The 20,157-nt window shown below is 31.5% G+C and overlaps 3 long non-coding RNA genes and 1 pseudogene across 3 annotated transcripts; 2 read left to right on the top strand and 2 right to left on the bottom strand.

Annotated features, from left to right (window-relative positions):
• Positions 1–590: 590 nt before the first annotated feature.
• LOC146920734 (uncharacterized) lies at positions 591–9,907 on the top strand (annotated as a pseudogene).
• On the bottom strand, positions 2,131–3,895 carry LOC146920736 (uncharacterized). Its single transcript, XR_015011893.1, has 2 exons — positions 3,653–3,895; positions 2,131–2,420 (listed from the first exon to the last, which is right to left on the bottom strand). It is a non-coding gene; the product is annotated as an uncharacterized LOC146920736 (long non-coding RNA).
• LOC146920735 (uncharacterized) lies at positions 5,760–7,501 on the bottom strand. Its single transcript, XR_015011892.1, has 2 exons — positions 7,283–7,501; positions 5,760–6,049 (listed from the first exon to the last, which is right to left on the bottom strand). It is a non-coding gene; the product is annotated as an uncharacterized LOC146920735 (long non-coding RNA).
• Positions 9,908–16,017: 6,110 nt separating the features above from the next.
• LOC146920733 (uncharacterized) lies at positions 16,018–17,039 on the top strand. The gene is made up of 2 exons (XR_015011891.1): positions 16,018–16,440; positions 16,802–17,039. It is a non-coding gene; the product is annotated as an uncharacterized LOC146920733 (long non-coding RNA).
• The last annotated feature ends 3,118 nt before the right edge of the window (positions 17,040–20,157 follow it).

Here is a 20,157-nt window from a genome sequence, read left to right as displayed (position 1 = left end):
ACTGATCCTTCGAGTCAAATAGAATCATCATAATACATTAATAAAAAAAAATATTTTCTATACATATATTAATCCATATCTATATTATATATAAAGAAAATAACCCTTTCAACTCTTTTGGGTTGACTTTTACTCTTTCAAAAAATGCTCTCAATTTTCAATGCAAATAACACATGTAACAAAAGAGATAAGAATAAATTTAAATATTAAAATAAAATTGTAACAAACACAAATGTTCATTTTATTCCTTTATCATTTCGCTAGTATTTATAGTGTAAATGTACTTTTGATTTCCATATTTTCAAAAAATAAAGTTTTATTGAATAAAATAAATTAAAGTTTTGATTTCTCAATTTTAAAAAAATAATGATTTGTGGTTGTCGCAAAGAAAGACAAACTCCCTCTAAAAATCCACTGAAAATGAGAGAAAAAAAAAGAGTAAAAGATAATAAATAAAATTGAAACTAAAACAGAAAAGATCACAGACAAAACACAAGTACTATGATGTTTCAAAAAGAACCAAATTGTTGAAACCAGAAATTGAAAAAACATAACAGCCGCAACGCCGTCGTCGGAAAACAGAACTCTCTCTCTATGATTAACCTGTAAACGTTAATGGCAGTGAAATGCTTACTCCGCAGAAGACTTCACTTCCACCAACAAACTTTCTTCAGGTTCTATTCTCCATCTTCTTCTGCATTAATGTTAAAACCTGAAACTGAAATTCCAATTTTCAACGCCCCACTTCCCAAAACCACCACAAAACTCTCTCGTTTAGTTTCCAAAGTCTTCAAAACCTTAAATTGGGGTGTTGCAAGAGAAATTAAATTCAAGGGTTGTGTTCAAATTCATGATTTTGAAAATTCAATCAATTCTTTAGTATCATTATTCACACTTATGCTTTAGCTGGTATGTCTTGGAAAGTTTTTATTTTGCTTAGAGATATTGTTACATTTTATAAGGAAGAGAATCGTGACGTGGGTGAATTGGTTTCGGTTTTGCTTGATGTGTAAAAGTCTAATGTTGTGTTTGATATGCTTATCAAAGTGTTTGCTTCGAATGCTATGCTTGACCATGCTTATTATGTTTTTATTCGTGCTAAGGATGCGGAGATTGAGCTGAATATAATGTCGTGTAATTTTTTGTTGAAGTGTTCAGTTGATGAGAATAGAGTGGATGACGTGGGATTTTTGTTTGAGGTTTTGATAAAGTTTGGTCCGAGGCCGAATATTCATACATATACGATCATGTTGAATCTTTTTGTAGAGGTGTTGGGTGTAGTGTTGAAATTAGACGTGCGTCCGAGATTTTAGGGAGGATTTTTAGGAGTGGAGAAACCCCGAATGTTGTTACGTATGGTACTTATATTAAGGGACTTTGTAAAGTTGGTTCACCTGGGGTTGCGCGGAGGTTAATTCAAAACTTGTGCCGTAAAAACCAGCCTCTCAATAACCATTGTTTTAATGCTGTCATATATGGATTATGTCAAAGAGGTCTAGTAGATGAAGCTTTAGAAGTTCTTAAAGAAATGAAGAACTCTGGAATGTTTCCCGATGTTTATAGGTATAGCATTTTAATCAATGGATTTTGCAGGAAAGGTAGAGTAGACAAAGCTTCAGAAGTTTTTAAAGAAATGAGGAACTCTGGAATATTGCCCAATGTTTATAGTTATAGCATTTTAATCGATGGATTTTGCAGGAAAGGTGATATGGATTCAGCCATAAAGATTTGGGAAGAGATGACTAGCAATAATTTTTCTCCTTCTGCTTTTAATTATTGCAGTTTAATTAAGGGGTTATACAAATCGAAACAATTCACTAACGCATTGAAAGAATTTTGGGTCATGCAAAAACATGGCATGTGGCCAGATACAATCGCTTGCAATCACATTCTTAGTATTTACTGCAGGAAGCGCGATTTCAATAAAGCCTTAGCATTGTCGGAGAAATTTCAAGAAAATGGAGTTTACTTCAACCCATATTCATATAATGAATTCATCCACAGGATTTGCAGAGAATGTCACGACCCAAAATTCAAAATCGTGACCGGCGCACGAACTAGAACATCCCATTTCGGCAAGCCTATTGACAACACTTAGCAAACTAAAATTTAGACTATTTCCAATTTGACTTTAATTTCAAAATAATATCCACTAAAATTTCAACAGAGCATCCTCTGTATTTTCAATATTTTTCCAAGATTTTAATCCTGTTTGTCAACCTGTATTATCATCCAGACTTTCAATATGATATATTTACATAACTGTACATCTCAAAAGAAAACATTCATACTTCAAATAGCTGCAGATACTCTGACTCCACATATGCATAAACAAAAGAGACATTCTTCAAAGAAACCTACCAAACAAGAGACGGGTAAACTTTGACTACTAGCAGCTTTTTACCTAGCTGCTTGGAAATCTGAAAAAAAAAATAGAAAATAAAAGAGTAAGTCACAAGGACTTAGTGAGGAGACAACAACCACTACCAACTAGAAGGGAAACACACAAGGACACGATTATTTATTTTTCTCAAATCTAATTTTTAACTTACAAGGCTAGTAACCGTATAAAAATATAATAAATTCACAATCAAGTGTACCATGAAAATTCATAAAACTTTGTAAATTTATCATCAAAATTTCAATGTCGTCAAGAGGTGAAACCAAATCCACAACTTTAAAGAAAATATAGAAATTGAGTATAATTAAAAGGAATCGTGATAATCAAATCCAAGTAGAATATAAAAATCGGACTTAATGAAATGGAATCAATATAATCACTTCAAAGAAAATATAAAATCATATTCAGTTTCATAATACCAAAATAATCAACTTTAAATAAAGTATAGAAATCTAACTTTAGTGAAAATAATCAAATGGGTGAATCGAGAACTAGCTTTATCTCGTTGATAGCCCTCCCCTCCTAATGGTGGCCTTTCCATGGGGGCAGCTCCATCTAACGGATAACTTTCCCAAATCGAAATCGCATACTAGGTGCACCTAGGACGTCGTCATTATATCCGAAATTCTCAAAACATTATTCTTAAAACCCAATGTTAAAACCATATTTCACAACATAATGAAACTTATCTCAAAATATGTATCATCAAAACTCAATCGAAAATCTACTACTTAGAGTCATAAGTAAATTCAAATCCAAATCAAAATCCAAATCGTATTCAATTTAACATCAAACCTTTGAAAAACGCATATTTCAAAATCACGTTTCACAACATATCAAACAACTACGAAAATACGTAAAATCAAATCCTCCGTTTCAATTTCTTTACTTTATAAATCACAAATACAATCCAAATCCAAATGAAGTGTATTTTAACATCGAAAATTCTCAAGAACATATATCTCAAAACCGTATTTCCCACATCTCAAAACTCATATCATTGTATATGCAACCAAATCTCAATTTCAAATCCTTTGCTCAATAAGTCAAAGATAAATCTTAATAGAGATCATAATAATATCAATGACTTTTAACATATGTATCAATGAGAGGAAAAAAATGTTCAAAAGGCGTGTTCCCCATTTTTGTAAACACTTTAACATATAAAATCATAAAGATATCAATAAAAATCATAAAGATATCAATAATAACGATAATGAAAATAAATGATAATGATCGTCATCAACTCACAACTTTGACGAATCCACTCCGTTCCTAGCAATGCCTTTCAAAATAACCACCGGAGCAATTCTCACCGAATCTGATCATCATACATTTATTCCAGCTCTTGTTAAAACCTCAAAGAGTTTCAATGAACAACTTTCAAGAAATGTGTATTCTTCTCCTTTTTCTTAGAGCACTGCCCATACTCCAAAATATTACCACATAGCACTTGTGTGGTATGAGAAAGCTTTTATTTGGAATATGAGTAGATTCTTGAGAGATGGGTGTTTAATTTTGAGCTTGTGAATTGAAATGTGAAGAGAAAGAAAAATGGAGAAGGTTCTGGTAACGAGAAGAAGAAGAAAAGAAAGGAAAAGAGAGATATGAGAAATGTGTTGAAAAATGTTTGGTGGGGTACGGTGGGTTTAAACATATATCTTTATTATTTTTTTATTTTTTTTTACTTAATAAAACGGTGCGTTTCATTCTTCCCCCCTTAAAAAAATTCGTCCTCGAATTTTAACCACTACCGGCCTTTGGTTTCAAATAAGCATGATTACTTTTCATGCATCACTTCTTCGGATTATATTGTTTCTTCATTGAACAATCCTTGCCATAGAATACTCACCGAAACAATATCCTAGTAATTATCATAATCATATATCCAAAATATCATATTCTCATATAGCTTATACTTTGGCATATTTATCTGAGTATGTCTCTGATCCTTTTCCGTTAACAACTAGTTTCGGCTAACTAAGCCGGAGTTCCATAATTAAAATTCCTCATTTCCAACTATTGGTAAAATGCCCATGAAATACTGCTTCGTAGCTAATTCATTCTAAACATAACTTTAATGTTAATGTGTGTATGCTATGTTAGTATTCATGTTGGAGGGTCCTTAGAATTTTTCCTTGGTTCCATAATTTTATTTTTGTTCTCTTTCAATTATTATTCGAATAATTCTTGACTTAAAATTTCATATCATTAATTATATATTTCATTCATTACTATGAGCCGTACCTCATAGGGTACATTATCTCTCGTTGTAGCAAACGGATTACTATGACCCGTACGTCATAGGCTACATTATCTCTCGTTGTAGCAAACGGATTACTATGACCCGTACGTCATAGGCTACATTATCTCTCGTTGTAGCAAACGGTGTTTTTCTCAATATTCTCATTTCTTTCTTTCTTTTTTTTTTCTATGAGCATGTTACTCATTTCAATTTTTCTCATCATTTCCATTTTCTGTGATTTTCTATAATCCACTATGAGCATGTTACTCATAGGTTGCATTTCAAATTTTCTTTTAAATCATTTCTATAATTTTATACATCAATTGTCTTGATAGAATTTCCCTCCAACATTTATACTAGCATAAACATACTTATTACCATAAAAGAAATTTTAGGATAAACAAGGGTGCCTAATCAAGATATAATCATTCTAACTATCTTATATTTATTCTACTGGATCCATCCTTTTGTGATATTACTATTTGTTGACCATCAAAATTCGTTTGTTAAAAATTAACAAGCTTCTTCCCAACAGAAACCCCAACAAGTTGTTGCAATAACATCAGCAAAGTTCGTCTTCCTATAGACACTACAATATTAGCTACTAATGTAACCAAGTCACGTTCGTCAACGTGAACGTCGCTACCTCCATCATCTGCTTTAAATCGACCACGAGTACGACCTAAACAACGACCTCTTAGACTAGGCTCTTAAGGTTAGGCAGTAGACCCAAAACGAACTATTTTCCCTTCTAGTGTTGTGCGGCATCCTCACCAAATGAAAGAAAATTGATCAAAAATAGGACGAGACGACAAGCAAAGTGAGACAATTCAAAGACCCAAAAGTAATCATAAGATTGAACAACAAGTGACACTACCATAGAATGCAAATAAATTTTTGCAAGTAAATGGTGCCGCGGTTCACAATTTACTAGCAAGAATCTATTTTCATTCTATGTCTGCAGCTATTAGGACCTACAACCGAGCTCTGATACCAACTTTGTCACGACCCAAAATTCAAAATCGTGACCGGCGCACGAACTAGAACATCCCATTTCGGCAAGCCTATTGACAACACTTAGCAAACTAAAATTTAGACTATTTCCAATTTGACTTTAATTTCAAAATAATATCCACTAAAATTTCAACAGAGTATCCTCTGTATTTTCAATATTTTTCCAAGATTTTAATCCTGTTTGTCAACCTGTATTATCATCCAGACTTTCAATATGATATATTTACATAACTGTACATCTCAAAAGAAAACATTCATACTTCAAATAGCTGCAGATACTCTGACTCCACATATGCATAAACAAAAGAGACATTCTTCAAAGAAACCTACCAAACAAGAGACGGGTAAACTTTGACTACTAGCAGCTTTTTACCTAGCTGCTTGGAAATCTGGAAAAAAAAATAGAAAATAAAAGAGTAAGTCACAAGGACTTAGTGAGGAGACAACAACCACTACCAACTAGAAGGGAAACACACAAGGACACGATTATTTATTTTTCTCAAATCTAATTTTTAACTTACAAGGCTAGTAACCGTATAAAAATATAATAAATTCACAATCAAGTGTACCATGAAAATTCATAAAACTTTGTAAATTTATCATCAAAATTTCAATGTCGTCAAGAGGCGAAACCAAATCCACAACTTTAAAGAAAATATAGAAATTGAGTATAATTAAAAGGAATCATGATAATCAAATCCAAGTAGAATATAAAAATCGGACTTAATGAAATGGAATCAATATAATCACTTCAAAGAAAATATAAAATCATATTCAGTTTCATAATACCAAAATAATCAACTTTAAATAAAGTATAGAAATCTAACTTTAGTGAAAATAATCAAATGGGTGAATCGAGAACTAGCTTTATCTCGTTGATAGCCCTCCCCTCCTAATGGTGGCCTTTCCATGGGGGCAGCTCCATCTAACGGATAACTTTCCCAAATCGAAATCGCATACTAGGTGCACCTAGGACGTCGTCATTATATCCGAAATTCTCAAAACATTATTCTTAAAACCCAATGTTAAAACCATATTTCACAACATAATGAAACTTATCTCAAAATATGTATCATCAAAACTCAATCGAAAATCTACTACTTAGAGTCATAAGTAAATTCAAATCCAAATCAAAATCCAAATTGTATTCAATTTAACATCAAACCTTTGAAAAACGCATATTTCAAAATCACGTTTCACAACATATCAAACAACTACGAAAATACGTAAAATCAAATCCTCCGTTTCAATTTCTTTACTTTATAAATCACAAATACAATCCAAATCCAAATGAAGCGTATTTTAACATCGAAAATTCTCAAGAACATATATCTCAAAACCGTATTTCCCACATCTCAAAACTCATATCATTGTATATGCAACCAAATCTCAATTTCAAATCCTTTGCTCAATAAGTCAAAGATAAATCTTAATAGAGATCATAATAATATCAATGACTTTTAACATATGTATCAATGAGAGGAAAAAAAATGTTCAAAAGGCGTGTTCCCCATTTTTGTAAACACTTTAACATATAAAATCATAAAGATATCAATAAAAATCATAAAGATATCAATAATAACGATAATGAAAATAAATGATAATGATCGTCATCAACTCACAACTTTGACGAATCCACTCCGTTCCTAGCAATGCCTTTCAAAATAACCACCGGAGCAATTCTCACCGAATCTGATCATCATACATTTATTCCAGCTCTTGTTAAAACCTCAAAGAGTTTCAATGAACAACTTCCAAGAAATGTGTATTCTTCTCCTTTTTCTTAGAGCACTGCCCATACTCCAAAATATTACCACATAGCACTTGTGTGGTATGAGAAAGCTTTTATTTGGAATATGAGTAGATTCTTGAGAGATGGGTGTTTAATTTTGAGCTTGTGAATTGAAATGTGAAGAGAAAGAAAAATGGAGAAGGTTCTGGTAACGAGAAGAAGAAGAAAAGAAAGGAAAAGAGAGATATGAGAAATGTGTTGAAAAATGTTTGGTGGGGTACGGTGGGTTTAAACATATATCTTTATTTATTTTTTATTATTTTTTACTTAATAAAACGGTGCGTTTCAGAGAAAGTGTTCCAGAAAAGGCACTGCAGCTTTTGCCAGTAATGCTGAAAAGGAACGTACTTCCTGATGTTGTTAATTATAGTACTCTTATATCATGCTTTGCCAAAAAGTCGAACTTTGAAAAGGCTTGGATGTTATTCACAAAAATGACAAAAGTAGGAATCACTTTCAATGTCAAAACTTATACAATTCTTATTAACCTATTCATCCGTAATTGTAAACTGCCTACGGCATATGAATTATTAAAGATAATGAAAGAAAGTGAGATAATGAAAGAAAGTGGTGTATATCCAGATCAGTTGCTGCTTTTTGTAATACTGGAGAAATGAATAAGGAGGAGGCGTTATTTCATGAAATGTCGAGAGAAGGTTGTTCACCAAATGTAGTTACGTATACCTGTTTCATTAATGCGTATTTGAAGTCAAACATGAACGATGAGGCTCATGAGTTGTACTCTCTCCATCCCTTAATGTAATCACCCATTTGATTTTATTTTTGTCCCTAAATGTAACCCCTTTTCAAATTACTAGATGCATTTATTACTTTTTTCCTAAACATACCCCTAATTAATGCTACTAATTAACTTGTCTTGAAATATGAATAGTCAAATTTAATACACATACAAACAAAGGACAATTGGTAATATTAATACACAAAACAGACACATTAATTACACTGACAACTTTTCTTAAGAAATGTGAAAAATGCAAAGGAGGGTTACATTAACGGACAGAGGGAGTATAAGAAAATGAAAAAAAGAGGTGTAAAGAGCACACTGAAGGATAGCATAAGCACAATGCCATGGACCATTTTTTCCTTGGCATTGTGAAATGTAACTCTTTCATTAAATTATTTTATGTCCAATGAGTTTTGTAATACAATAAATATAAATTGGGTGTGTTGCGATTATTATCAAATTTTCGAAGAGGAAGAGAATCAACGAGGTTCGAATTTAAGAACTCGATCGGATTAAATATGTACATGTATGTGTTTAAGTGAGTGTTGAAAAGACAATCTTATTAGTATTTCTCATAATATAAATATTAGTCGAGATAAGTATTAAAATATATTTGGACTTTCAACAAAAAAAAATCAGTACATTGTGTTGTTACTACAAAAAATGTATTTTTCGTGTTAACCGTATGTTCTCTGCACCGCAACTACTGCAACTACATGCGGAGACTGATCCTTCGAGTCAAATAGAATCATCATAATACAATAATAAAAAAATGTATTTTCTATACATATATTAATCCATATCTATATTATATATAAAGAAAATAACTTCTTTCAACTCTTTTGGGTTGGCTTTTACTCTTTCAAAAAATGCTCTCAATTTTCAATGCAAATAACACATGTAACAAAATAGATAAGAATAAATTTAAATATTAAAATAAAACTGTAAGAAACACAAATGTTCATGTTATTCCTTTATCATTTCGCTAGTATTTATAGTGTAAATGCACTTTTGATTTCCATATTTTTAAAAAATAAAGTTTTATTGTATAAAATAAATTAAAGTTTTGATTTCTCAATTTTAAAAAATTAATGATTTGTGGTTGTGACAAAGAAAGAAAGACTCCCTCTAAAAATCCATTGAAAATGAGAGAGAGAAAAAAAAGCGTAAAAGATAGTAAATAAAATTGAAACTAAAACAGAAAAGATCACAGACAAAAACAAGTACCATGATGTTTCAAAAAGAACCAAACAGTGGAAACCAGAAACTGAAAAAACATAACAGCCGCAACGCCGCCGGAAAACAGAACTCTATCACTATGATTAACCTGTAAACGTTAATGGCAGTAAAATGCTTACTCCGCAGAAGAGTTCACTTCCACCAACAAACTTTCTTTAGATAATGAAAGAAAATGAGATAATGAAAGAAAGTGGTGTATATCCAGATCAGATAGTGTATACAAGTCTAATTGCTCCTTTTTGTAATACTGGAGAAATGAATAAGGCGGATGCATTATTTCATGAAATGTTGCGAGAAGGCTGTTCACCAAATGTAGTTAATTATACATGTTTCATTAATGCATATTCGAAGTCAAACGTGAACGATCAAGCTCATGAGTTGTATAAGAAAATGAAAGAAAGAGGTGTAAACTGCACACTGAAGGATAGCATAAACACAATGCCATGTACCATTTTTTCCTTGGCATTGTGAAATGTAACTCTTACATTAAATTATTTTATGTCCAATGAGTTTTGTAATACAATAAATATAAAGTGGGTGTGTTGCGATTATTATCAAATTTTTGAAGAGAAAGAGAATCATCGAGGTTCGAATTTAAGAACTCGATCGGAGTAAATATGTACATGTATGTGTTATGTATTGTTGATTTCATTCTTTACCTAAAGTATCATAATGTTATTTGTTGCTGTTGTAAACCAGCGCACGAGATCAGTAAAAATGTAATGCTAGAAGCATCAAATGCTAGGCACACTAAATACTAAATCATTAAAAGAACATTTAGATGTGTGACCGTCATATTTGCAATAATGTTGTGAGACTGTGGTTGTTAATTATAAATAGTTACCAATAAAAAGTTAGGGTGATTCCGAGGCCGTGTTTCTGAGTAACAGAGAATAAACAATGTAAGTATGAAACACTTGCTAGATTATTTTCATGAATTTAATTAAAAAAACTTGGTTTTGAGAATTTGATATAATCTTCTGTAACCATACATCAAATCTATAAAACTAATTGTACATTGATTCAGTAACATAATATAAGAGGAGTGTTTAAAACGCCTCTTTTCAACACTCATTCAAACACTCTCTTTTTTATTGAAAGAAATTAACGTGGATAATTATAATGGTAGTGTTTAAGTGAGTGTTGACAATCTTATTAGTATTTCTCATAATATAAATATTAGTCGAGATAAGTATTAAAATATATTTGGACTTTCAACAAAAAAAAATTAGTACATTGTGTTGTTACTACAAAAAATGTATTTTTCGTGTCAACCATATGTTCTCTTCACCGCAGCTACTGCAACTACATGCAGAGACTGATCCTTCGAGACAAATAGAATCATCATAATACATTAATAAAAAAATGTATTTTCTGTACATATATTAATCCATATCTATATTATATATAAAGAAAATAATCTCTTTCAACTCTTTTGAGTTCACTTTTACTCTTTCAAAAAATGCTCCCAATTTTCAATGCAAATAACACATGTAACAAAATAGATAAGAATAAACTTAAATATTAAAATAAAATTGTAACAAACACAAATGTTCATGTTATTCCTTTATCATTTCGCTAGTATTTATAGTGTAAATGCACTTTTGATTTCCATATTTTCAAAAAATAAAGTTTTATTGTATAAAATAAATTAAAGTTTTGATTTCTCAATTTTAAAAAATTAATGATTTGTGGTTGTGGCAAAGAAAGGCAAACTCCCTCTAAAAATCCATTGAAAATGAGAGAGAGAAAAAAAAGAGTAAAAGATAATAAATAAGATTGAAACTAAAACAGAAAAATCACTGACAAAAACAAGTACCATGATGTTTCAAAAAGAACCAAACAGTGGAAACCAGAAACTGAAAAAACATAACAGCCGCAACGCCGCCGGAAAACAGAACTCTCTCTTTATGATTAACCTGTAAATGTTAATGGCATTGAAATGCTTACTCCGCAGAAAACTTCACTTCCACCAACAAACTTTCTTCAGATAATGAAAGAAAGTGAGATAACGAAAGAAAGTGGTATATATCGTGATCAGATAGCGTATACAAGTCTAATTGCTGCTTTTTGTAATACTGGAGAAATGAATGCGTTATTTCATGAAATGTCGCGAGAATGCTGTTTACCAAATGTAGTTACTTATACATGTTTCATTAATGCATATTTGAAGTCAAACATGAACGATCAGGCTCATGAGTTGTATGAGAAAATGAAAGAAAGAGGTGTAAACAGCACATTGAAGGATAACATAAACACAATGTCATGTACCATTTTTTCCTTGGCATTGTGAAATGTAACTCTTACATTAAATTATTTTATGTCCAATGAGTTTTGTAATATAATAAATATAAATTGTGTGTGTTGCGATTATTATCAAATTTTTGAAGAGAAAGAGAATCAACAAGGTTCAAATTTAAGAACTCGATCGGATTAAATATGTACATGTATGTGTTATGTATTGTTAAGTTCATTCTTTACCTAAAGTATCATAATGTTATTTGTTGCTACTGTAAACCAGCGCACGAGATCAATAAAAATGTAATGCTTGAAGCATCAAATGCTAGGCACACTAAATACTAAATCATTAAAAGAACATTTAGATGTGTGACCATCATATTTGCAATAATGTTGTGAGACTGTGGTTGTTAATTGAAAAGATCTACCAATAAAAAGTTAGGGTGATTCCGAGGTCGTGTTTCTGAGTAACAGAGAATAAACAATGTAAGTATGAAACACTTGCTAGATTATTTTCATGAATTTAATTAAAAAAACTCGGTTTTGAGAATTTGATATAATCTTCTGTAACCATACATCAAATCTATAAAACTAATTGTACATTGATTCAGTAACATAATATAAGAGGAGTGTTTTAAACGCCTCTTTTCAACACTCATTCAAACACTCTCTTTTTTATTGAAAGAAATTAAAGTGGATAATTATAATGGAAGTGTTTAAGTGAGTGTTGAAAAGACAATCTTATTAGTATTTCTCATAATATAAATATTAGTCGAGATAAGTATTAAAATATATTTGGACTTTCAACAAAAAAAATTTAGTACATTGCGTTGTTACTGCAAAAAATGTATTTTTCGTGTTAACCGTATGTTCTCTGCACCGCAACTACTGCAACTACATGCAGAGACTGATCCTTCGAGTCAAATAGAATCATCATAATACATTAATAAAAAAAATGTATTTTCTATACATATATTAATCCATATCTATATTATATTTAAAGAAAATAACCTCTTTCAACTCTTTTGGGTTGGCTTTTACTCTTTCAAAAAATGCTTTCAATATTCAATGCAAATAACACATGTAACAAAATAGATAAGAATAAATTTAAATATTAAAATAAAACTGTAACATCCCAAAATTTGTAAAGATTATTTTATATTAATTATTTGATAATTTTATATGATGAGTTATTTGTCATTATAAATATTTAATTAAAAGAAAAATTTGCTACCCACGTTTTTCTAAAGCCAGGTTGAAATTATGGTTAGTTAACACTCAGAGTTATTCTGATTCATTTGTTCCTATCTATTAGGTCATAACTTTGATTAATTAGAGTAGTTAGTGGCATTTACGGTTACCCCATAACCCACCCACGTTTAAGATTTGATGGAGTGGAGGCAAAGTTCTACTAATTAGCTATTTCATTCTATCACATGTAAAATCTCTTAGTTGTTTATTTCTCGGACTCTCAAAACGGTGCCCTTGCCAGTCTCTCACCAACATGTGTACGATACACTGCCTCTCTTATATCTATCACACACCATTCCCTATCACAATGTTCTCTGATTATTTTCCATAGCCTTTGACAGTTACTCACATTGATTTCATTCTCTCAATTTCATTAAACCTTCTGTGCTTGGTCCAACGTAACCATACCTTTAGTTTTCTTATGAATAAATCCATTAACCCAACTAACCCATTTGGTTGCATGTCTCTTCCCACATCGGCCTTGAATTCAAATACCATTCACATATATTATTCAGCCACACGAGTATATTAGTATGTTACAGTTTTAATAACCTTATCATATTCGACTCTTGTCTCATGAAATTGCAACCCAACACTTATACTTCTCTCCCTCTATGCCTTTGGATATTTTCTGCAATGGCCATACAATTTTATTGGTATTATATAGTATATCCTTGATATTTTTTCTGAACCATATAGTCTCCATCACTTTAAAATTCCCTTGCCACGCTAGTAGCAAATCTTACACTCTCATGACTGCAAACCTTATGTAGAAAGACATAGGAAATATACCCTAACAACCTCCTTGTCACGTTTATTAGAATGAGGGCACATGGTTCTCTATTATCAACGGTCAGATCGTCAAAATAATGTCGGGAGCGAGGGAAATTGTATATGCATTGCAGCAGTGAACATGTAGAATGAGCTTAGCGTATCAAAAGATCAATGTCTTTTGAGAGTTTTGCTAGGAAGTAAAGCGGCGTCTAAGGTAAGAGCTTTTTCCTCCATACGTCCATACTAAGTGCTAGGGCTGTGTTATTGAATAGTGATAGCAATTCTTGTCTTTTAAAAAGAAAAATAATTAAAATGTATTTTACGGTAAAAATTAATCTTTACTAAATGTGATTATTTTTTATTATGAGCGCTTATTCTTACTTGTGCTTTATATGAAAGTTGTGTATGATAATGTGGTGTGAATGGATATGTTCAACATTATTATGCTTTATATGTTTTGTGATGTTGGAAAAGAAATGTTACATTTTTTTATGAATTAAAGAAGAAAAAGATGAAGATGTGAGTTTGTGAAATGATTGACTTTTGGTTTGTGTACTTGATGATGCACTAATACTTGTAATTGCCTTAGTGGCGGGTTAATATCATATTTCTTAGTGGTGCCTAAGTGGCGGGATTTAGTTTGCATTTCTTAGTGGTGCCTAAGTGGCGGGATTGAGTTTTCATTATCATTATCATGCATGTCATATGCATCTGTGTGGTGCCTGTGTGGCGGGAAATTGCAATTATATTCTGTGTGGATGTCTGTGTGGCGGGAATTGCAATTATATTCTGTGTCGATGCCTTAGTGGCGGGAATTATATCCGGATCATATAGTTATAAGAGCATGCATCTTGCACATCATAGCATTGCATTTGGTCTATTATACATCTATGTGTTGTGTTGATAAGTGATTAAACTGTTATATATATAAAAAAGAAATGTGTATGAACTTTACCTTAAAGCCTTAAATGTATCTTTCTTATTTCTTTTTGATTGGGAAGTTTTGATACTATCTATTTTGTGGCATTGTTCTTGTGCTTTGAGTATGAACCAATTTGGATAAGGAAATTGACCCTTACAACTAACATTTTAGGTACCAAAGAAGAGATGGTCTATGCTTTGAAGTTTTTGCTTGAAGTGCGTACGGGGGACAAATTGGGTTTTTATTTGAATTGTAATTTAGAAGTAATTTTGAAGGATATTAGTCTAAGAATTTTTAATTAAATTATGTAAATAATTTTGTATATATTTTGCTAAGAATTTATTATTGAGGAAAGAAAAATAGTAGTGTTTTTCAGAAAAAGAAAATGATTTAGGCGTAATGTCTTGGACCAAAATCCGGGGCGTTACATTATGGTATCAGAGCAATAATCCTCGGACAAATATTTTTGGGTGGGACGTTTTTGAATGACGCATGCTTTGATTGATGTGTATGTGTGGATGTTTTGATCCTTGTGTGCTTGGTTTTGATATCCTTCTCTATTCTTGTTATTTGGTGATATAAAGTTACTGGTATTCATATGTAAACTGTTGCATTGGTTTTGCAAATTTTGAATCAAGGTTAATCTTGAGATGATGTTTTTATGTGGTTTTGTGAGTGTTAGATTGTTCCTTATTTTGATGGCTATGTTTTGGTGTAGTAGGGGTACATGCCTGTTTTATTCTAGATTTGCACTGCAACAACTTTATTTAGCGCTGTCTCTAAGAAACTGTTAGGCCAATTCTTATTTTTATTTAGGTCTTGCTGTACAATGGGTTTTACCTTGGTCCCCATTCTTTTGTTTGCTTTCCCTTTTGGTTTGATATTTTCTTGGCTTTCGTTAAAAAAAAAAAATAAATGAACGGTTTCTAATAAATCTATTTCTTTTATAAAAAGAATAACTTTTATGAAATAAATAGTTTTGTGTTGTATGAAGAGAAACATACATCAAGAGAATAGTATCAACTGTACTCTAGATTATAGAAAATTTAATGCAAGTAACATATTCAAAGGTTCATCTATTTTGCTTCCTTTTTGGCCTTGTTGTGAAAGCTCTCCTAATTTTCTAGCTTGTGCTAATCTGCATTTTTCTTTCCGGAAAGTCTTTCTTTATTAATCTAAGTAGTGGTAGCCATATCATATATGCAAGACAATTAGATAACAGGATTAGTACTCACTCACTCGAATTCAGTGGTCCTATCCTTGTATTGTGATATATTCTTTTGTTCAATCATGTTGTGATGGTATGAGTATATATTTTAATGATCATAATCAGTGAATTAAAAATGATTTAAATGATGATATATTAGCTTATAAATGATTTTTATAGGATTGGCTTCAGGGGCGGAGCCACTCACATGGTTGTGGGGGCTCCTGCCTGCACAAATTTTGCTATTTTTTTTTTCATATACATATACATATACTGATATTAACACCCCACCCACAATTGTTTTAGTAATTTCAAATATATCAAACACTTTCAACCCAACTTCCCAAGCCCAAGGCCCAATTGGCTAACAAAAATCTGCTTCACCAAACAGCACAAAACAGCCGCCCCATCAGTTCACAAAATCACAGCAAGCTTCTTTCTTTCATTCTATGTCACAAGGCACAAACAAATTCCCTCTCTGTTTCAACAACATCAAAAATTCAACCACATCCACATCCTTCTTACAAAATAAAACTTCCTCTTCCTTGTTTCTTGGTCTCTAATCTTCTTTTTTTTTTTTTCTCTCTTCCTCCATTGGTGGTGATCTAAGAGGTACACTATCTTCCTTATTTTTATGATTTTAAACTTATTTGTTTTATTAGTTTATTATTGTAATGAGAGTTAACATCTATTATTACCTTGTTGATATTGAATTTATGTTGATTGTGTAAACTTTATTGTTAGGGTTTGATAAGTGATTATTTGAAATTATTCAACAATCTTAAACTTTACTGTTATTTTATTGTTTTAAGTGTTTGTGTTGATGATTTTATGTTCTTTTTATGATTGATTTCCTATGATTTTTATGTACTCATGAGTAGTGTTTATAGGGTAGTTATAACTTCTAAAAAAAAGTAGTGTTTTTAGAATTATAAATTGATTCTACTCTGATGAATAAACTTGTAATTTGCAGCAGTAAACATTCAATGAAGAGATTTTACAAACCAATTTCAGAATCAGGACAATCATCAACTCCAAAATAGGTGTTTATTTGCCTTTTGCTGCAGTGCTGTTGTGTTTTCCTGCTAAATATTCCAGCGGCCTATTATAGGTGTTTATTTGTGTTTTCTGTTCTTAGTTTTTTGACACTTTGTTGTTAATATATATATTCCTGCTATGTAAAAAAAAAATAGTGCCTCCACTAGTTGAAATTCCTGGCTCCGCCCCTGATTGGCTTATCAATTTTTCTTTGTGTTGATGTTCTCATTATTATAATTAGTATTGTTGTTGTTTGTCACTAAAAGTCATCTTATATGAAATTGTGTTTTTGTTGTTTGTCACTAAAACCATTTTAGTGTGTATTTATGTTTTCTGGTGTCTGTCACTAAATGTATTGTCTGTTTTTGTGGCTTCTGCTTTCTACAAAACTGGTGTTGCTGAAAAAAAAAAATTAATTAATGTATTTATTATGTTAAATTGGTTGGATTAGTTGGAATAAAAAAAAATTGATTATGTGTAAATGTATGTCTTGAAAGGATATCATTTTGACTGTGGTTGAAAGGAAAGAGCTGAAAAACTAAAAACTGATTTGATTGTGTAACTTGTGTGTTCTATTGAGAAAATGATAATAATAAAATGTGTATCTTGTGTGTTGCATGCATACAACCTGTTGTTAAGTTGGTTGATTCTTTTATTGTTAGTGGCTTTGTGGTTGAAATTTTTAGTAAAACATTGCTAGTTGTAAGTTAGATGTTACTTTTGGAAGCTCCTAGAGCTAAGATTAAATTGTAAATATCTTTTCCGACTCAAATAAAATTGTAGGACTTAGATGACTCTTCTCTCATCTTCAAGAGATGGTGTGTGTTTGTTCCACCACTACTCAAACCTTGTCTCAAAGTTTCTCTTGTCAAATAGTGTATGTTTTAGGTACAAGTTTGCGAAAATCTTGACCTTAGTTGTTATATGTCTTCTTAGTTCTGGATGAGAGTAAACCAAGAGTGTTGAAGACTAGCGGAAATTCGGCGAACTTTGAGTGCAAGTTGTAGAGAATAGTATGATTGTTGGGGTAGGATAGTATGTTCCACCATTAGGATTGTTGACTAACCGGTTAATATCAAAGTGCGCAACGGAAGCTTTGGTGTTTTATTTTAATCGACATTGTTTGTTTTAATCAATTCTTCAATTTTCTTATTTGTCGTTATCTTTGTGAAAGACTACTTTTACACTAGATTTTTCATCTTTTGAAAATTATTTAAAAATATTTTGGACGAAATTATTATTATTACTATTTTTAGTTGACGAATAGTTTTACAATAGATTTTTGTTATATATATCATAATCTTTTATTATTATCTAGTTTCGAGGACGAAACTATTTTTAGGTGGGTGGAATGTAAGACCCTGTAATTTTCTTTTAACATATACATATATATTTTGTTCTATTTATGTTCAAGAAAATTTTATTTTCATGACTTTATCTTGGGAAACTCTAATTTTGGCATTTTTCTGACTATTTAGTTTCGAGGACGAAACTATTTTAAGGGGGTAATAATGTAACATCCCAAAATTTGTAAAGATTATTTTATATTAATTATTTGATAATTTTATATGATGAGTTATTTGTCATTATAAATATTTAATTAAAAGAAAAATTTGCTACCCACGTTTTTCTAAAGCCAGGTTGAAATTATGGTTAGTTAACACTCAGAGTTATTCTGATTCATTTGTTCCTATCTATTAGGTCATAACTTTGATTAATTAGAGTAGTTAGTGGCATTTACGGTTACCCCATAACCCACCCACGTTTAAGATTTGATGGAGTGGAGGCAAAGTTCTACTAATTAGCTATTTCATTCTATCACATGTAAAATCTCTTAGTTGTTTATTTCTCGGACTCTCAAAACGGTGCCCTTGCCAGTCTCTCACCAACATGTGTACGATACACTGCCTCTCTTATATCTATCACACACCATTCCCTATCACAATGTTCTCTGATTATTTTCCATAGCCTTTGACAGTTACTCACATTGATTTCATTCTCTCAATTTCATTAAACCTTCTGTGCTTGGTCCAACGTAACCATACCTTTAGTTTTCTTATGAATAAATCCATTAACCCAACTAACCCATTTGGTTGCATGTCTCTTCCCACATCGGCCTTGAATTCAAATACCATTCACATATATTATTCAGCCACACGAGTATATTAGTATGTTACAGTTTTAATAACCTTATCATATTCGACTCTTGTCTCATGAAATTGCAACCCAACACTTATACTTCTCTCCCTCTATGCCTTTGGATATTTTCTGCAATGGCCATACAATTTTATTGGTATTATATAGTATATCCTTGATATTTTTTCTGAACCATATAGTCTCCATCACTTTAAAATTCCCTTGCCACGCTAGTAGCAAATCTTACACTCTCATGACTGCAAACCTTATGTAGAAAGACATAGGAAATATACCCTAGCAACCTCCTTGTCACGTTTATTAGAATGAGGGCACATGGTTCTCTATTATCAACGGTCAGATCGTCAAAATAATGTCGGGAGCGAGGGAAATTGTATATGCATTGCAGCAGTGAACATGTAGAATGAGCTTAGCGTATCAAAAGATCAATGTCTTTTGAGAGTTTTGCTAGGAAGTAAAGCGGCGTCTAAGGTAAGAGCTTTTTCCCCATACGTCCATACTAAGTGCTAGGGCTGTGTTATTGAATAGTGGTAGCAATTCTTGTCTTTTAAAAAGAAAAATAATTAAAATGTATTTTACGGTAAAAATTAATCTTTACTAAATGTGATTATTTTTTATTATGAGCGCTTATTCTTACTTGTGCTTTATATGAAAGTTGTGTATGATAATGTGGTGTGAATGGATATGTTCAATATTATTATGCTTTATATGTTTTGTGATGTTGGAAAAGAAATGTTACATTTTTTTATGAATTAAAGAAGAAAAAGATGAAGATGTGAGTTTGTGAAATGATTGACTTTTGGTTTGTGTACTTGATGATGCACTAATACTTGTAATTGCCTTAGTGGCGGGTTAATATCATATTTCTTAGTGGTGCCTAAGTGGCGGGATTTAGTTTGCATTTCTTAGTGGTGCCTAAGTGGCGGGATTGAGTTTTCATTATCATTATCATGCATGTCATATGCATCTGTGTGGTGCCTGTGTGGCGGGAAATTGCAATTATATTCTGTGTGGATGCCTGTGTGGCGGGAATTGCAATTATATTCTGTGTGGATGCCTTAGTGGCGGGAATTATATCCGGATCATATAGTTATAAGAGCATGCATCTTGCACATCATAGCATTGCATTTGGTCTAT

The sequence above is a fragment of the Medicago sativa genome, chromosome 5, assembly GCF_051527215.1.
Source record: "Medicago sativa cultivar Bolivia chromosome 5, Bolivia_mono, whole genome shotgun sequence".
Lineage (NCBI taxonomy): Eukaryota > Viridiplantae > Streptophyta > Magnoliopsida > Fabales > Fabaceae > Medicago > Medicago sativa.
The sequence above is the reverse complement of the archived record's forward strand: the minus strand, read 5'-3'. Positions and strand labels throughout refer to the sequence as shown.